This window comes from Giraffa tippelskirchi, chromosome 13 (assembly GCF_054371585.1).
Source record: "Giraffa tippelskirchi isolate mGirTip1 chromosome 13, T2T-mGirTip1v1.2.pri, whole genome shotgun sequence".
Classification (NCBI taxonomy): domain Eukaryota; kingdom Metazoa; phylum Chordata; class Mammalia; order Artiodactyla; family Giraffidae; genus Giraffa; species Giraffa tippelskirchi.
This window is the reverse complement of record NC_137287.1, coordinates 10,972,765-10,992,972: the sequence shown is the minus strand read 5'-3', so window position 1 is coordinate 10,992,972 and position 20,208 is coordinate 10,972,765. Positions and strand designations below refer to the sequence as shown.

Genomic DNA, 20,208 nt, shown 5'->3' with positions numbered 1-20,208 from the left:
ATTCTTTACCAACTGAGCTATCAGGGAAGCCCTACATTTTATAGTGGGGGCTTCATAATGCCTTGTAGGACTATACTGTTTCTATGTGAAGTGATTACTTCTTGGAAGGTATGAGATTTGGGTTGTGTAGTGTTTCTGAGCCTTCCAGGGCATTGTTTCCCAAACTTGTTGGATCCCATGAAATAACCTGATATACTTGTTCAACATTCTGATAATAGGGTTCCATCTTAGGAGAGAGAGCCCTGGGAATCGGAACATTCACGAAGTCCTACAGTACCTCTTCCGACTTTGTCTCCTATTATATCATCTTTTTGGTGTGGCTATGCCTCACTCGATTCTCCAACCGAGAATTGAAACCATGCCCCCTGCAGTGAAAGTTCAGAGTTTTAACCACTGGACTGCCAAGAAGTCTCAAATTTGCCTAGAACAATGCTTGGGGCATAGTAGATGCTCAATAAATTTTAGTTTAATGAAAGGAGTCTTAATATATCATGCTTCCGAGAGCTTCTTGTCTATTGCCTTGTTTTCTTCTGCTCTTTCTCAGATGCTGTAAGCATCAGATTGAGCATACTTCCTCCCCTGGGGTTTTTCTTAGGGAAGAAATGTACATTTAACTGAGCTAATATGCATTTGTTCAGCTGGGGACTCAGGAGGGTCAGCATTTCCATATCTGATGGGAAAATATTGGACTAGCAATATAGGGTTTCCAAAAACAAAGCAGACCCCAAACAAAGGCTTTCTTATTTTCTCTTCCATACCCTTGATCTAGAAAGATCTCCTAGGACCTACCCTATTTCTGTTTATAATCTAATTACTCTGCATGGAAACTACTCTCAGGGGAGGAAGAGGAACAGACTCTTAGGATCCAGCCAGTAACTTTGGGCAAAACACCTTATTTCATCTCATCTGTGAAATGAAGATGGTACCTACTCCACAGGGTTGTGATGAGAATAAAGGTAAAGGGTTTGAACGCCTTTAGTAAAGTGTTAAATGTATACAAAGTATGTGTATACTTATAAAAAAATGAATATCATTGCTCTTAGGAGACATTGTATGACAACAGAGCTCAGGGTTAGGTATCAGACCGTATGCAAATCTGGCTATGCCACCCACTTCCAAGCTCTGAGATGCTCTGAGCCTTGGCTTCCTATATGGGCAGTTTAGAAGATGAAAAGATTGAATGAGGTAATGCAAGTGGAGAATCAGATTATAGAGGCGATACCCTCGTGGGGATATAGGCAGTCAGTCTGCTTCTAAGATGCTTAGACACCAGTAACTCCAGACTGCCTGGCTGGGTGTCCTTCCTGTTGTCACTGACTTCTTCACCTCTGGATGAGGGGAGAGGGTGGAGGCAAGTTATTGTTAATTGCAGTTTAAAAAATTGTGGTAAAATGCACATATGAAATTCACTGTTTTAAAGTACTGGGAGTTCGTGGTGGTCTGGCAGTTCGGATATGGCACTTTCACTGCTGAGGGCCTGGGTTCAGTCCCTGGTCGGGGAACTGAGATTGTGCAAGCTGTGTGGCAGAGGCAAAAAAAAAAAAAAAAAGTGTACAATTCACTGGAATTTAGTACATTCACAGTGCTGTGCAACCAATCACCACTATCCAGTTCCGGGACATCTTCATTACCCCTAAAGGAAACCCTGTACCCATTAAAGCAATCACTCCCATTCTCCCCAGCCCCTGGTACCACTAATTTGCTTTATGCCTCTGTGGATTTGCCTCCCCTGGACATTCATACAAAAGGAATCATGTAATATGTAGTCTTTTGTGAATGGCTGCTTTCCTATAATGTTTTCAAGGTTTATCTGTGTTGTGTGTTAAATGCTCTACTGCTGAGGAAGTCGAGGCTCTAAGGAGGTGGGTAGCTTGTCTGAGGTCATGGAGCCCAAGCTCTTTGGTTTGGCCCACTCCTCATTTTTATGCTCTCCTGACTACTCCTCTATAGACTGACCTATAGAAAAAGCATCTCATCATGGGCCTACTTAGGTGATCACTGCCATTCCACGTTCTCAGTTGAATTCAATTCTATGTACTGTGAGATAAGTCAGGCTCTGGGCTTGTCCAAACTTCTAAAAATAAACCATATTTCTGGGCCAGCAGCTGTGAGGGTGACGCTGAAAAATAACAATGCCTTGGACACATTTAGCCCCAAAGCTTTCATCCTGTCCTCTATGGTGTCCTTAGTTAAAACAATATTTTCCCTAAGCTCTGATCCTGGGCCCATTTTAGACCTATGATGTATGGACCTGGGGATCTGACTGTTTAAGTGTGCCAGCTGATCATTAGGAAAGAAGGCGTTATCAGGGAGTACAAATTCTTTACTGCAGATAGGGAAACCGAGAACCAGCAGAGGGCTGACCTCCCCATGGCTTTTGGGTTTGATCTGTTTGACTTCTAATGAAGAATAGAGGTCTGAGACATCAGAGTATGACTCTCAATACATATTTATGTTTTATTACCTGCTTGGCTCTTTGAGAAATGGTTCCATCAAAGGTCTATTAATCTATGAGCTCCTGGAGGACAAGGACAGATTGTTGGAGTGCCCTCCTAGCATGTTAAAAATTAGTGACGACGATAATGATGCTGATGACAATGATGATTAGACTCAGTGCTCAGGCCTGGATCCAGTCCCTTAACTTCTCCGGATGAAGTGTCTTCCTTTGTAAAATCAGGATAATGAGACTCTCCTGCTGTTGTTTTGTGAGACCAATTAACTACTGTCTTGGAAGGACTCAGACCTATAAACACTTTGTAATCCATTCAAATATAAAAAGCTTGTTGATGAGGACTTTAGTTTGTGAACTTAAGCATACAAAAGCCAGAAAATGCAAATATTCAGGTCTGTCTGGTGAAGTCAGTCTGCCAACCCTATTTGCCAGTAATAGCTTTTCTAGTAATTCAAACCCTAGTAATTCAGAATATAAAACAAGCAACTAATGGTATGTACTACAAATAAACAAACAAAACCCTGTATGGAATTAGTATGATTTGGACTTCATCAAGAAATTTTTTCCAGTTGTAAATAATGGTTTGAGGGGTGTGTGTGTGTGTGTGTTTATGTTATGACTGTTACTGTTTTGGAGCTTTCCCCCCCATGATATCAGGGCTAAAATAGTTATACGGCAGATTTGCTTTTGGAAATTATATAAATTCAAAATAATTTGTAACAAAAAATCCTTTCTTAGTTTATTGGGGCTGCCAAAACAGAATACCATAGACTGGGTGACTTGTCAACAACAGAAATTTGTTTCTTAGGATTTTGGAGGCTGGCAAGTCCAAAATCAAGGCACTGATAGATTCAATGTCTTATGCAAGCCCACTTCCTGGTTCATAGACAGCTGTCTTCTTGCTACAGTCTTGCATGGTGGAGTGCATAAAGGAGCTCTCTGGGTCCCCTTTATAAGGACATTAATCCCATTCATGAGGATTCTTCCCTTCTGATCTAATCACCTTCCAAAATCACCACCTCCTGATACTATCACACTGGAGACTAGAACGTAGCATACAGATTTTTCTTGGGACTGGAAGGACACAAGTATTCAGTCTATAGCAATTCCCAACACAGAAATTCTGTTTTATTTCTACTTAGCAATAGGTCTGTGTGTATGTGTTAGTCACTCAGTCGTGTCTGACTCTTTGGGACCCCGTGGACTGTAGCCCACCAGGCTCCTCTGTCCATGGGATTCTCCAGGCAAGAATACTGGAGTGGGTAGCCATTCCCTCCTCTAGGCCATCTTCCTGACCCAGGGATGGAACCTGGGTCTCCTGCACTGCAGGCAGATTCTTTACCGTCTGAGCCACCAGGGAAACCTGATTCTTAGGCCGCCTGATGCAAAGCGCTGACTCATTGGAAAAGATCCTGATGCTGGGAAAAATTGAAGGCAAAAGAAGAGGGGGGATACAGAGGATGAGATGGTTGGATGGCATCATGGATTCAACGGACAAGAATTTGAGCAAACTCCGAAAGATAGTGAAGGACAGGGAAGCCTGGCAAGCTGCAGTCCGTGGGGGTCACAGAGTTGGACCTGACTTAGCTACTGATCAACAACAATAAGACACACTTACTGCATGTCTGTCCTTGTGCTAAGCTACTGACGTGTAGTAAAGCCTAGGGGTTGAGTGTGAGGTTTGAAATCCTGTTTTTCGTGCTTACCAAGTTATTTAATGGCTCTCATGCCTTAGCTTTCTCTTCTGTTAAAAAAAATAAATAACCACAACAGTGTGTTCCTCATAGAGGGATTGTGAGGATTAAATGAGTTAATACATAGAGAATTCTTACAAGCACTCACACCAGGGGTAGTCCCAAGGTCACACATGTTTGAAATATGCATCCAAGTCCCTCCAGAGCCTGTGCTCTTAAACCACCGACCTTTTCACCCTTGAGACTACATACTTGTAAGTGCCAGCACACCAAGGCTCTGATATCATCCATCTGTTCCTTCAAACATTTTAATGTGTGCCAAGCCAAGAAAAATGCCTGGAATAAGGTCTTACCATAAGTAAGATGCTACCCTGGCTGTGGGGCGTGCAGTGTGGGGTTTGATGGCTTCAGCAGGAAATGGTATTGTGGCAATACTGTGTGATCAGTGCCATGATGGCAGGAAGCCTACGAGGCAGGGGGTCCTGAGAGAGGCCCGCGACCCAGCCTTGAGCTGAGTCCTGAGGATGGGCCAAAGGCCAGGAGTGGGTAGAGGTCTTGTGGAGAGAGCAGGGGAAGGAAAGAGGGGAGCAGGGGAGGCTGCTGAAAGCAGAGACTGAAGAGTGTATGAAGGCCAGATTTGGAGGGCTTGGCACCCCATCCTTGAAATGTGAGCCAAAGGCATTGTTCTTCTATCAGATACACGTCTAGCGCGAATTGGTGTCTGTCGTCTGGAGAGCAGATGAAATGGGCAGAGGGGCACTAAACAGAAGCAGGGAGATGAGCTGCCTCTTTGTTATAGAAACGGGGCAGCAGGGAAGATAAAGGGGTTGGAGTGGAGGGGGTGGTATTGATAGTGGCGGCTGGAGAGAGGGGCTTGGATTCCAGCACCCTCTTGTGTGCCTAGAACAGCTCCACTTAACATGTGTGTGTCTGTGTCTGTGTGTGTGTATGTGTGTGCTTAGTCACTCAGTCGTGTCTGACTCTTTGTGACCCCATGGACTGTAGCCCACCAGGTCCTCTATCCATGGGATTCCCCAGGCAAGAATACTGGAGTGGGTTGAAAAGGCCTAGTCAGCTCCCTTTCAGTGACTTCCTCTGTCCTTATATTATAATTAGCCAGGTGTCTTGACAGAACCTGTTTGACGTGACCTAACGATGCATGGGGTTGGGGATTGTCCTGCAGGAGACTGGCAGATCCTGACAACATATCTCTGGAAACTTCATTTAACCCCGAAGCTAACATCTTTGTAGGTGCCTAGGTAACAGCAGAAAATGTCCTGCTGCCCTGAAGAAGGCTCTTTTCTTTTTTTTGACTGCAAGGTGTGGCATGGCCTGTGGGATCTTCATTCCCGGACTAAGGATCAAATCTGTGTCCCCTGCAGTGGATGTACAGAGTCTTAACCGTCGGACCAGCAGGGAAGTCTCAAGAAGACTCCTCAAACAACCAGAGAGACTTAGATAGAGTTTGGAGATCCTGAGGACACCAAGAGCTTTAATGCAGGCCATTTGAAGTCTAGGTGCCATCGCAAGCCCAGCATCACAAAAGCCAGAGGTGGTAAGGAAGATAGATGGAAGGGACTTTTACAGCCCGAGTATCACCCTTGGTGAGGGAGGCACTTCAAAGTCAAGTGGCCCTACTTGAAGGAGAGAGCTCTCAGCCTAGCAGGCAGCTGCTCTCCAGAGTCCTGACCTGGAAGAGCTGATACATAGAGAGCACTTGCCAATTTCCATGGCGCAAATAATCCCACCGTGTATGACTGCAGAGTGCTCATGTGACATCACCAAACCAGGGTTGGGCGGAGGTGTTCAGTAGCCCACCATTCCATAGTATCTCTACACTGTTGGTCTAACACACATCAGTGACCTCAAGGGCATACGTAGGTTGTAGTAACAGTGGTGGTGCTCAGTCTTGTCCGACTCTTTGCTATCCCATGGACTGTAGCCCGCCAGGCTCCTCTGTCCATGGGATTTTCCAGGCAAGAATACTGAAGTGGGTTGCCATTTCCTTCTCCACGGGATCTTCCTGACCCAGGAATTGAACCTACATCTCTTGTGTCTCCTGCATTGGCAGGCAGACTCTTTCCACTGCACCACTTGGGAAGCCCATAGTAACAGTAAACTGTAGTAAAATTATTAGCACATGATAAGTTTTAAATATTCTTCACCTTTGTTTTTAATGTAGTTTATCTACTTGTAAGTTTATATAATTTATTTTTTAATAAAGCCTGGGCAACATTCCTGTTAAGAGCTGGCTTCAGGACCCCAATAACTGTAAGGCAAGCCTTGGTCACAATTCATCCATTTTTTGTTCTATTACCCGTGGGCTGTGTTTATATCCTGGGGTTGGGCTAGATTTGCTGCTCCAGACTTCGGCACAGTACTGTTTGCCCATAGACCTGCGTTCAGAGAGCTTCTCTGCTCCGTTTCGTGAATGTCAGGCTTTAGCCCTTCCATTCAGTTGTTTTCTGAGAACCTGGATTTGGGCCCCACCACTGTCTTTTTTTCCCTCTGGGGTCACATCTGGCAGCTCTAACTCCGATTCCTGGGACTTCATCCCCCAGATTCAGACAGTCATCAAATCCCCGTCCGCCCTGCAGTTTCTCCTCTGCAGATTCCCAGCTGCATCTGCATCTCTCCCTCCTGTCGCCCAACACCGGTCAGGCTCCGTCCGCTTCTCAGCTGTCGGCAGCAGTGTCTGCCCTGGCTGTCCTTCCTTCTGCTGCTCTCCTCCACTCCGCCAGCCCATGCAGCGGAGTCCCCATTACTATTCTGATCATGTTCCCTCTCTGTTTAAGATTCTGCGGTGGGCCCGGCTCCTTATCAGATCATTTTGGGCTCCCCGTTCTTTTTTCGGCCACTGTACTTTATGCCCTACTGACATGTGGCAGGGGGGGGAAGAACCAACACCCCCAGGCCCAAGGTCCTCTGTTCTTATTACACCAAGGCCACCCTGATGTGGTCACTGGCACACACAGCATTTTTGGTTGGTCAGACTGCTTGACACACTCCCCACCCCGAATCATTTTGGTAACATGTCTTCTCCTACTGATTTGACTTTCCTCTCGGGGGAATTTTAAGATTGTAATCAGCAGCACAGAGGGAGAGAGAGCAAGAGAGAGAGAAAGGTGTGGAAGCCACGGTTCCAGCCAAGATGAGCCCAGGAGGATTCAGGATTGAATTCAAGGTCTTTTTTGGGACGCACAAGCTGAGTCCTTGTTCTGAGAGGCAGAGGTGGGGTAAACATCAAGACCACTGGCTGAGAGAAAAACATTGAACCATGCCAATGGTTTGGGCATTTCTTAGGCAAACAAGTGAGGAAGAATAACGTTGCTGATGGATGAAAGTAAACACCGTACTGTAAAGTGCACATAGGTACATGGATCTCTTGCAAGAGGTGAGAAAAATTTCTTATTGAGAAAACCAACCAACCAAACCACTAACTGTAGCTGCTTACAAAGCTGAAGCAAAATCAGGGAGTTCTAAATCGTCTTAATTTTTCATATTTTTTCCCCTGGGTGTAGACAGTGGCCAAACTAGAACAGAAAGCTAAGGAGAAATCAGTTAGATTCATGGGAGGAGTGCAGCCCTTGGAGTGAAGATGTCGAGCCGCCCGTGCCCCCACCTTCCCCTCTCCCCCACCCCCGTCCCCCAGGGCCTCCCACCACCTGGCAGAGTCCCCATCAGCTTCCAACAGATCCTTTCTCTCAGTGCAGAGAGGCTGATGTCTCAGATGGGGAACAACTTCCCTGAAGTTGAGCTGACGTAAACAGTTTTTTGGAGAGAATGTTTTCCCCAGAACTTCTTTCACAAAGTGATATATGGAGCATAAGTGTCATAATAATTTTAATTTAAGAAGAGTAAAAATGTTTACTGTTTACCAGGTCCTCAGCGCTAGGTTGGGCTTCCCTAGTGACTCAGACAGTAAAGAATCTGCCTGTAATGCAAGAGACCCGACTTCAAGCCCTGGGTCTGGAAGATCCCCTGGAGAAGATGGCTAGCCACTCCAGTATTCTTGCCTGGAGAATCCCATGGACAGAGGAGCTTGGCGGGCTACAGTCTACAGGGTCACAAAGAGTCGGACACAACTGAGCGACTAACAGACACACACACAGGCACTAGGTGAAGCATTTTGTAGTGTCTCAGTTAATTATCACAAGTTTTGAGATAGAAGCAGGGTGGATAGGGGAATTCCTTGGTTAGCTAGTGGTTAGGACTGGTGCTTCTCCTGCAGGGGGCCTGGGTTTGATCCCCGGTCGGGGAACTAAGATCCCACATCCCACTTGCCATGTGGCATGACCAAAAAAAAAGAAAGAGTAGGGTGGATATTAAAAGTATTTAACAACTAGTCCAGCAATAACCATTTCATTACAAGGTGATAGGGGAGTTCTGAGGGATTAAGGGGGAGACAGGGCCACTCGGGGGGTTGAGATCACTTCTATTTATTGATTGGTATGGAAGTATGTTAACAAGTGGTATGATTACACAGTTACATACTGTCTGATTATCGGCCCTCAGAGGTGGGTACCATGAATGTACTCATCTGAAAAATGAGGTATATTATTAAAGATTAGGTTTGACTTTGACTAATAGAAAATGCAGAATGTCAGTAGCTTAAAACAGATACTTATTTCTCACAGAGATGGTGAATATACTGAGAAAGTTTACTGAGGGCTATAGTGTTTTGGTTATAGGAGAAGGCATTATTTTGGGGACATAAAAATAGGTAGGACTTTAATGTCTGTCAGTGGATGAATGAAAAAATATGGTACATACATAGAGGAGAATATTACTCAGTTTTAGAAAGCAAGGAGATTCTGACACATCCTACAACATGGACATTATGCTCAGTGAAATATGCCAGATGCAAAAAGACACTAGTTATCTTCACCATGAAGCCTATAAGTTGTGACTTTCTTGGGTTCTCTGAAGCTAGGGGTAGCCATGTAGCGAAGTCTGGCCAAAGAGTGAGCAGAAACCTGCTGACGGATTTGAGGGGGAAAGATATTCTTTAAAAAGAGAAGCCAAAATGATGCTATGCTTCACATTCTTTTTGTGCTTTGGTGGTAGATGTGATGTCTAGAGCTATGGAAACCATCTTGTGACCATGCAGGAAAGATTAAGAGAACCACTGAGATGTCATTTCTGAAGTCATAGAGATGCTGGACCAATACCAACTACCACCTATCTTGGGATGTCTTTTTTTTTTTTTTTTTTAATTTATTTTTAGTTGGAGGATAATTGCTTTACAAGGTTGTGTTGGTTTCTGCTGTACAACAAGGTGAATCAGCCCTAAGTGTACATATATCCCTGCCTCTTTAGCCTTTCTCCTGCCTACCCCCCATCCATTCCTGTAGATCATCAGAGCACTGAGCTGAGCTCCTTGTACTATACAGAAGCTTCCCACTACGGTCTGTTTTACACATATATGTCAATGCTGCTCTTTCAACTCATCCCACCCTCCCATCCTCCCACTGTGTCCACAAGTCCATTTTCAACTTCTGCATCTCTATTCCTGCAAATAGGATCATCAGTACCATTTTTATAGATTCCATATAAATGCATTAATATACAATATTTGTTTTTCTCTTTCTGACTCACTTCACCCTGTATAACAGACTCTGGGTTCATCCACCTTACTTCAACTGACTCAAACTTGTTCTTTATTATGGCTGAGTAATATTCTATTATATATATGTACCACAACTTTGGATGTCTTATTATATAAAAAAAATAGCCCCCCTAGTTATTTAAGCTATTTAATGTAGGTGAAAGCATTCCTAGCTGATACAAATATGCCTAGGTAATTCTTAATAGGTTTTCAGGGAGTCAGTGTAGAGACACTTTCAGTCAATGTAGAAGACACCTTATTTGATCCAAAAATATTTGTTGAATGTGTATATTGTGCCAGGGTCTGTGCATCTGAGGCTTTGATGACTTTTAGGAAGTCTTCCTTGACCACCTAAGACTGAGTGAGATGTTCCCTCTCTGTGGTTATGTAGCAGCTTGTCCTGACGCCTCTCACAGCATTGACTACCTATCTTGTCACTGACATGTGTAAATGCTCTTTTTGATGGTAATTTCCTCAAGGACCAAGATCCCATGTCTGAGTCATTTCTACATCCCCAGTGCAGAGGGCAGTGTATGACACACACAAGAGCACCCAGTTAGTTGGATATATTCCGAATTTCAGGCCAGTCCAGGATCTGAAAAGCATGAGAGCTTCATTTGTTATCAGTTGCTTCTTGGTTTATTGGGGAATATGTCTCTCTCATACACACAAACACATAAACACATGCACACTTGCATGCACTGCACATACCAGTGAGCGCTTATTCCAGTGGATGGAGCTTTGGCAATGATTACTGTCATGATCTCACCTGAATCAGGCACATGGAATGGGGATGGGGAGCCAAGGCCCTTTATAAAATTAATTATGAACAGCCTCTGAGAAGCCGCTGCAGAGATGCTGGCAGCCGGGTTCTTAGCCTTTTGGCTGCAGGGATTGGACCCTGCTGGGAGGAGCAGCGTAGGTAAAAATAAGCTAATTAGGCCTGGCGTGTGGCTGTGCTTTGAGAATGTCCCATGTTCCCCGGGTATGTTTGCTGTCTCTGCAAACTGGAGAGAGGTCATGCCCCTGGACTGGGCAGCCCTGAGCTGTTTGTTGGGGCTGCCACACAGGGGAGGGGAATCATGGAGCAGGACAGGGATTTGGGTAGTTCTGTTGGAACACATTGGTTGAAAGCACAGACTGGCGGCTCGAGCAAGGAGAAATCCCCCTCTCTCTGAACCAAAACTTCCTTTAACAGTTTTTCCATAAGACCTGGCATCTGGGAAACAGGAGGCCCCACTGGACAGACCTTTCCTACTTGTGAGTGAGTGAGTGAAAGTTGCTCAGCTGTGTCTGACTCGTTGAAACCCCATGGACTATACAGTCCATGGAATTCTCTAGGCCAGAATACTGGCGTGGGTAGCCTTTCCCTTCTCCAGGGGATCTTTCCAACCCAGGGATCAAACCCAGGTCTCCCACATTGCAGGCAGATTCTTTACCAGCTGAGCCATGAGGAAAGCCCAAGAATACTGGAGTGAGTAGCCTATCCCTTTTCCAGTGGATCTTCCCAACCCAGGACTTGAACCAGGGTCTCCTGTATTGCAGGCAGATTCTTTACCAACTGAGCTATCAGGGAAGCCTCAAATGTGAAGTGAAAGTGAAAGTTGCTCAGTCGTGTCTGACTCTTTGTGACCCCATGGACTATACAATCCATAGAATTCTCCAGGCCAGAATACTGGAGTGGGTAGCCTTTCCCTTCTCCAGGGGATCTTCCCAACCTAGGGATTGAACCCAGTTCTCCCACTCCTACTTATACTTAGCAGGTTTTCTCTCTAAGAAGAAAGGTCGTACAGCATAGCAATAAGAACTTGGACATGAGTGTGAGGCAGACCAGATAGTGAACTCTGGGGTCTGCCAATAACTGCTATGTACTCAGAGGTCAGTTACTTCTCTTCTCAAATCTGAACTGGGACCCTGTCATCCCCTCAAAGGGTGTTGTGAACCTGAAAAGAGAGTAGATAAGATCCTTAGAACAGGGCCTGACATGTAGTAAGGGCTTAATTTGTGGTAGCCATATTACCATTATCATGGTTGTCGTTGTTCAGTCACTCAGTTGTTTCCGACCCCATGGACTGCAGCATGCCAGGCCTCCCTGTCCTTCCCCATCTCCCAGAGTTTGCTCAAACTCATGTCCGTTGAGTCAGTGATGTCATCCAACCATCTCATCCTCTGTCTTCCCCCTTCTCCTGCCCTCAATCTTTCCCAGCATCAGGGTCTTTTCCAGTGAGTTGGCTCTTCGCATCAGGTGGCCAAAGTATTGGAGCTTCAGCTTCAGCATCTGTTCTTCTAATGAATATTCAGGATTGATTTCCTTTAGGATTGACTGATTTGATTATTATGGTAATCTTTGTTTATTCCAAGGAATACAAAAAGAATATAGGCTAAGTATGTGTGTGTGTGTAGAAAACATATGCACATGCATCCCATTTTGAACATCCAGATTTGAAGTACCTGCAGATGGAGACTTACTCGGGATAATCTTCAGGTCTCCTCTCAGCTGTGTGTTTTAGTTACTAATCTGAGCTTACAGTTACTGAGCCAAGCACATGCCTCCTCTCATTAAATCTTCACAAACAACCCTATCAGACTGGTACAATCTCTTTGTTCTTGAGGACACCAAGATCTAGGGATTCTCACATTTGTCCAAGGCCCCGCAGGATTCATTTCCTGGCAAGGAGTCATTACCACCCCCCCATCCCTCCCCGCAGGCATCCTGCCTCCCCAAAAGATAGTAAGTCTTGTTGACTAGGCAGCCTTCTTCCTTTGTAACTTCATCTGAACTGTTGACTCTGCTGGCTTGTTATGTTGCTCTCTTTCGTTGAGATCAGCTTGTTCTTTTTCCAACGCCGCAGACCTATTTGCACAAAAACACTAAGGAGCCCAAAGATTGCTGAATATTTAACATTTACAGGCAACGTGCCACAGTAACCAAAAACACTTGAAACACGACCCATACGAGGGGGTGGGGGAAGGAGAGGATTGGAAGAAGAGGCCCCACAGATTTCTGGCCAGTGGAGGTGTCATTCAGGCACTTTTCATAAGCAGGAGGAATCCACAGATTGGTTAGGTCAGAGAAACACTAGCCAACTCGGCTATCATTCACATCTGCCAACGGTAACTGCCTTTGACAGCAGAGTTTGCAAAACTCCAGACAAAAGAACTATTGATAGCGATCAGCCTCTGGGTAAATGCGTAAAGGGCAGTAACGCGTTTGGACAGGTAGTGTCTTGGAGTTAGGGCTCAGAGTTGCAATTCAACTGCTTACTTGTGGCCCTTGAATTTCCCCTTCATGAGAAAGTGTGAAATCCCCCAATGTGAGGGGCAAGGGAGAAGGAGTACTTGGCTGGCGCAGAAAACACTCAGAGAAGGTCAACTCTTTCCTTCTGATCTGACTTTTGAATCTTCGCTTGCTGGGAGTTTTCATTTAGTCCAGCTACATACATTTTTCTTCCTGCTGTAAGATGTAGGGGGTACATGGACCATATTTCCTTCTTAATTGAGAACTTAGAGGTACAAATGCACTGAATGGAAATGTAATGCTTGGGGATTGAATCGAATTGGGTTGTCAAGTTACATTCAAGAAAGTGTTCTTTAGTGGGGAGCAGGTACAGAAGGCCAGAGTTCTTGGCTGGAAAGGCAAAAACACGGGGGAGTGGAAATGCCAGGTGTATGACCCTGCTGAGACTGGCAGCTGTGTAAGCCAGGCAAATAAAATAGCTCGTGTGCTGGGGAGAGAAATGCTATTTAGAAATACAGCACCATTCAGGTAACACCTCAAACCTATGAGAGAATGAAAAGAATAAAGACCAATCTTGGTATAATTTAATTTTGCGTATTTTATGTAGGAAAGAAGGGTACCTTTGAGTAACTCTGAGAAACACTTCCCTGATTATTTCCTCTAACTAGGAAGCACTCCATCTCTTTTCTGCTTCGGAGTGAGAAGTAGTATATCCAAAATTAACTTAAAATTAGACTTGAAACCAGTAACCGGATTTGATGAATTATATTGTAGGGGGGATGGAGTGAGGGCAGAGGGTCAAGAGTCCTCTCTGTGAGACTTCTCAGCTCTGTGTGTGATTCATTCATAAGCTCAGGCTCTGGTTTATGAATGGAGTGGGGTCACGGAGCCTCTGGAAAGAGGAGGTGCTTCCACTGTGGGAGGAAGCCTTGAGCCAGGGGTCTCTTCTGAACACAATTCATGGTACACTTATCACTGAGGTAGGTCCCATGGCACCTGTATGAGTCACACATTTTCACCACCATTGATCTGTTTTGCGATGTCACAAGGGTTTTGTCATTGGCTTCTCTTAGGTTTGGGATTTTGGAATGGGTGATGGTGACTTCACGGCTTCTTCAGCTTCTCAAGTGTGACGATGCCAGAGATTATCTTGTATAGAGATTGTACCTCCCAGCTTCCCTACTTGAAGAGAAACAAGTGTGGAAATGGAGCAGCAGAAGGTAGGCATATGGTCTGGGGCTGGAGAGACCTTGTCATGGAGATGCTTTCTCCCCAGATCAGTGTTTTGGTCTTTGCACGAGGTCAGACTTGGTGAGATTTTTCTGAGTGGTATTTCAAGACATTCATCCTAAAGAGCATCCTGGAGATACAGGACAGGAGCAGTGGCCATCAGCCTGATCTGATTTCCGCACTGGGTGGAACTGTTTAACCCCGTTCACACACAGATTTTGGAACTCCAGGTTGATAGCTAAGCTCACAAATTGCAAGTTGCCTGAAGGACTGGGGATGGGTGGGAACCTATTGCTGTGTGACATTGCCTCTTGGTATAGATGAGCGACTGAATGATCGGTCCCTCAGAAATCAGCAGTGCAAGAGTTTTTAAAGTAATGTTGGACCAGCCATTACTTGTATGAATGAGCTCTGAGTTACCAGGGCTGATGGCTTGTCCACAAGAAACAAGTGCAGAGATGGCTCAGTTTCTCTCGTTTCTCCAATAAGAAAGAAAGGTTTGAAGGTCAGAATCAGAAGTTCAAGGCCCTGCTTTTAACAGACATTCCAGGAACTGCTCTCAATTTATCACCAGATACTTATGCCTAGCAAAGAACCAGTTCATGGGAAAATGAGACAGTGCTTCTGTCAACCCAGAGGAAGGTGTGGGCAGCTGGAGCACAGGCATCCTTGGTGAGGACCCCTTGTCTTATTTTGCAGTGCCTCTTCCAGCATCTAGAAGAGATCTAAGCAGATGCTTCTGAAGAAATCTCTTAGAGATAGAAGTCGGCAGAGTTGAGACTGTATACCTGGCTGGAGACCACCTTCATGCTAGGTGATACATTACATGCATGCTTTCAGGCCAAGTGAATTGAGCGGTAGGAAGACACACCAGGTAGACAGGTTTGGCCTGTGGACTGAACCAAGGTGAGGTTCTGGTCTGACTCAGAACTCCTGGAGAGCCCGCTCTGCCTCTGTCATGGCTGGACTTCACCTTCTAGTGGGCAGATAGACACTGGACAAGGAAGCATGTGGGTAACAGTAATTCCAGACTGTCAAAGGGAAAAGGAGAAACTGCACGTGTGTTGTAATAGAAGGGAGGAAGGTGGGTGGGGGGAGGTTGGGGAGGAGAACACTAGGTAGGGGCTCAAAGGAAGCCCCGTCAGCACAGGGTGATTCTTCATATAGATGCTTAAATAAGGGGTGGTTTCAGTGTTCGACTTGCCTTGAGCGTGTGGAGATGGTTCTGCCCTTAGTCCCCATCCACTATAGATGTTTAGCTCTGACCTTGTGAAAAACATGTGCATGCATGCGGGTGTTGAGTCAATTCCCCTGATGTTGAGAAGCCACAGCGGGTGTAGACCTGCTCCATCAAGCGTAAAGTAGAAAGAGTGACTGGATGTCAAGCAAAGCTCGATCCTGTTGGAGATTTGGGAAAAGCCCAAAGGAAGGGAGAGACGGGTCAGTGCTGCAGAGAGTGTTTTAGAATTACAGTCAGACACGTTGGCTTATATTTCAGCCCCATCACTTGCTGGCCCTCTACCCTTGGGCACCTCACAGCGCTTGCCCAAGTCTCAGTTCCCTCTGCTTTAAAGTAGGAATAATACCAAGCTCAGAGGGCTGTTTTCATGGTTCAGGGAGAGGACACGTGCAAAGCCCTTGGCACAGTGCCTGCCTGTGGTAGCTGCTGATGGCGTGCGTCCTCCCTGGCTTCCTCCCTCCCTCCCATTCCTTCCTTCCTTCTGCCCTCCCTCTTTCCTTCCCTCCCTCCCTCCCTTTCTTCTTCCCTTCCTTCCCTCTCTCCCTCCCTCCCTCCTTCCTTCCTTCCTCCCCAGCCTGCCGAGGAAGCCCTGATGACACTCCTGTTTATCAGATGTAGTTGCTCTAAGCCCATGAAACAAGACCCACCCTCTTCTCTATGTTCTAAGTCCTGTTAGGAAAAAAAAAAAAATCTGCTGGAGGTGGGAAAGCCTGGGTGATTTTGCTTGTGGTTGTCTTTGAAAGAGAAAAGGCATTCTTTTAATTCTGTCTTCTCTCTCCTTTAAAAACACACAGCACCACGCAGCTGGAACGAGCCCCTTCTTTGAGCTCCTCCTTTATCTTCCTCTAGCTTGGCTTTGGGCTGCCTTATTTGGGATCTCCACGGAGGGCAGGAGGAACAGCTCCTGGGGTGGGGGAGGAGGTCCTGGCAAAGCTGCTCCTGCTCTACGAGTGCTTAGCTGTTTTTGGCAGCTGGTTCCTGGTTTACTCGGCCCCAGCTGGGTCTCTTGATTTCAGCTAAGAAGTGCTGTTACGTCCTCGTTTTGGAGGGAGAGGTACATGCATACCAGCCTTAGAGTTTTTATTGAGTACCTACTACATGCTTAGCTCCACACGAAGCAAGCTCTGGGGAGGCTGTAGATGTGTGAAAGTCTGGAATTGTGTGTAGGAGGGGAGGTGGGCAGCTGTGAGGAGGTGGGGCTTTTCTAAATTGCTGGAAGACGACTTAACCAAACACATGCTGAGCATCTATCTAGTCCATGGATGACATGTGGCTGTGGCTCCCAGGGAGCTCTTGGTTGAGTGGGAGAGAGAAAGATAAGAAATCACAGTATAACAGGGCAAGTTGTATAACAGAAGCACAAAGCAGGCTCCGTGGGAAGACAGCGGAGGGAGTGTCACAGTGAGACTGAAGGAGTCTCCTGCCTCTCCCCAGGGGTGGGGGATGAGATATCATGGAGGGAGAAGTAGGGGGTCCCAGGGGTGGGGTTCAGAGGGGTCCAGGCAGAGACCCCCAGACAGAGGTGAGAGCCAAGAGCAGTCCCTTGGTCAGATTTTAAAACCCATACTTTTGTCCTGAAGTTCTGAAGTACCAAAGAGTAACATGAGATTTAGAGCCTCTCATTTTCTCATTTCGCATATATTTATCTTGTGCCCTGTATTATGCACCATATAGAACACAAAGACCCAGCCCCTTCTCGAAAGAACCATATGGGTTAGAAACACAGGAGCAGCTACAACTCAAACACTAGTTAAGTGTAGTAAGTGACAGTCTAGGTAAAGCACAGGGGCTCGAGTAAAGGAGATGAGGTGTGTCACCTCAAAAACCTGCCAGCCAAGAATGGCTCAAGTAGGGCAGACAGAAAGTTCCAGAATCAGAACTCCCTATGGGGCCCCATGGATCAGGTAGAACACTATGGACTCTGAATTTCCAGCTTGTTATAGAAGGAGAAAGAAAGTCCTGGAAGGGGAGGACCAGGAAGGGGGAATTGCTAGCAGGTGTCACACAGGGTTCAGTTTGTGAATTGATGAGAAAACAGGAACTAGGAAGAGAATGAGGTTGATGTGTTGAAGACGGTGGGAAGAACAGGATACCAGACTGAAGGCAGGAGGGCAGGGTCGGACCTTGGTGAGCTGGATAAACTAGACGAATTACTTTGCTGCCTTGTTGTTCAGTCGCTCAGTCGTGTCCGACTTTGCAAACCCATGGACTGCAGCACGCCAGGCTCCCCTGTTTATCACTGTCTCCCAGAGGTTGCTCAGTCTCATGTCCATTGAGTCAGTGATGCCACTGAACCATCTCATCTTCTGTCACCCCTTTCTTCTGCTGCCCTCAATCTTTCCCAGAATCATGGTCTTTTCCAATGAGTCGGCTCTTCGCATCAGGAGGCCAAAGTATTGGAGCTTCAGCATCAGTCCTTCCAATGAGTATTCAGGATTGAATTCCTTTAGGATTGGCTAGTTTTATCTTCTTGCTATCCAAAGGAGAAGACCAGTGCTTTGCTGCCTTGGTTTCCCTAATTATAACAAGGGAGTATGCCTGGGTCTCCAAGGCGTGCTGCCTTTTCTTCTTCCAGAGTTCACAGCAGATGTAAGAAATTTGATCACAGCCTTTTTTTCCTCCTTTGGGCTCAGTTATAGCTTCATTTCTCCCCAGCATCCCAGGAAGTCACTCTGCTCAGATGATGCCTATACATGCAGTGAAACCAATCTGTGAACCCTGGACTAGATATCCAAAAGAGCTCTTTAATAACTGACATCTTAGGGGTCTGTAACTTTACCAACAGCTATGAACTTAGGAAGGGTCACCATGTTTATGTGCTCTAGAAAGTCATTCCTCCTCCCTTCTCACTATGACTGGAAAGATACGAAACATCCATCTGAATTTTAAACTTAGGTTCTAGCACAACACAGACCAAAAGCTTTAGGAATCTTTTGAGCTTTGAAGTCATGTTTTATGAATTTAGCACATTCACCTGCACAGAGAGAGTCAATGAATTGTCTTTCTATTTATGAAACCTCTTGCACGCCCCACCGAAGATTGATTGAGATATAATTGACATTTAATATTGTGTGAATTTAAGGTGTACAGTGTGGTGGCTTGATACATTTATGTGCTATAAAATATTTACCACAATAGGGTTGGTTAACAACTCTATCATCTCATATAACTATCATTTCTTTTTTGTGTTGAGAACATTTAAGATTTATTCCCTTAGCAACTTTCAAGTATGTAATACAGTATTGTAACTATAGACGTGCATGCAGTACATTAGCACCCCAAACTTTAATCTGTTATCAAGTTTATACCCTATGACAAACATCTCCCCATTTTACCCACCCCTCAGCCTCTGGCAACCACCATGCTATCCTGTTTCTGTGTGTTAATTAAATTAATTAATCTTTATTTCTTTATTTTTGGCTGTACTGCACAGCTTGCAAGATATTAGTTTCCTATCAGAGAGTCAACCCAGATCCCCTTCAGTGAAAGCACAGTTCTAACCACACCCAGTAGGTTCTTAGGAATTGCTTCTCAGCAGCATCCTCCCTGTGAGGATGAGCAGGAAAGAGGAGGCACACATCACTGGGGGCATTTGTTGTTAACACCTTTGGAAAGAGGTCCTCTGCCAGATGTCTTTCCCAGCTTCTGTCTGTGGCCAAGGAATCTTTTATACATTTTGGATCATGTTACCTTTAAAAATCTTCAATGGCTCCCTGTTGCCTACAGGGTGAATTCTAAATGCCTTTGCATGGCATTCAAGGTCTTCAGTGTCTGATACCCAACTGCCTTATCAACCTTGCCTCCAGCATTCCTTGGCATGGAGTCTATGTTCCACCTGCTCTGCATTTCCAAGTCACTGAAAATGTCCAGTTTCGAGCCTCCCGACCTTTGCACATGCTGTGTCCTCTGCCTTGCTTGCCTTTCTTCCACTCACCACCTGGAGAATAATTCTTAGTTTTAAGGACTTGCTGATGTGTTGCCCCATTTAAGGTACCAGCCCCGACACCACTTGGGCAGTTAGACTCCCCCTAGAGCCGCAGTCCCCAATCTTTTTGGCACCTGGGGCCAGTTTTGTGGATGATAATTTTTCCATGGACCCGATGGGGAGGGCGGGAGACGGTTTCAGGATGAGTCAAGCATGTTACATTTATTGTGCTAATGATAATCTATATTTGAAGCTACTCCCCAGAGCTAGCATCACTGCTTCAGCTCTACCTTAGATCATTAGGCATTAGATTCTCATAAGGAGTGTGGAAACTAGATCCCTCGCTTGCATTGCTCACAGTTGTGTTTGCGCTCCTGAGAGAATCTAATGCTGCTGCTGATCTGATCAGCTCAGGCGGTAATGTAAATACAGATGAAGCTTTACTGGCTCACCCACCACTCACCTTGTGCTGTGCAGCCTGGTTCCTAATGGGCCACGGACCGTACCAGTCCATGACCCAGGGACTGGGGACTGCCCTAGAGTGCTCTGTGCAGTCTTTAGATGACTCTGTTGGAGCATTGATCACAGTACGTAAAATGTTACATAAATGTTTGTCTATGTGTGAGCTCCTTGAGGGGACAAGGAACAGTTCATATTTGTTTTGTCCCTCTCACCCAGTGCTCTGCCTGGCACATAGTAGGTGCTCAACAAACACACATTAAATGGCTAACCAGAGAGACAATTGTACTTTGTCTCTTTCCACATAGTGTTTGTGATTCAACTGCATAATTAGAAATTGGCAGCACTTTCAATTCTTCCCT

General features: G+C 45.6%; 1 long non-coding RNA gene across 17 annotated transcripts in view; it reads left to right on the top strand.

Annotated features, from left to right (window-relative positions):
* LOC145532588 (uncharacterized) overlaps positions 1-20,208 on the top strand; it is a 623,961-nt gene that overhangs the window by 21,966 nt on the left and 581,787 nt on the right. For 4 of the 17 annotated variants that reach the window (XR_014073390.1, XR_014073401.1, XR_014073395.1 and 1 more), the window contains exons 3-4: positions 14,066-14,212; positions 14,922-15,036. The exons of 6 other annotated variants lie outside the window; for them this stretch is intronic. This is a non-coding gene — a long non-coding RNA (uncharacterized LOC145532588). Of the gene's footprint in view, positions 1-24; positions 1,550-14,065; positions 14,213-14,921; positions 18,625-20,208 lie in introns of those variants that run through there. 7 more of the 17 variants (XR_014073397.1, XR_014073400.1, XR_014073392.1 and 4 more) reach the window with 5 other exon arrangements.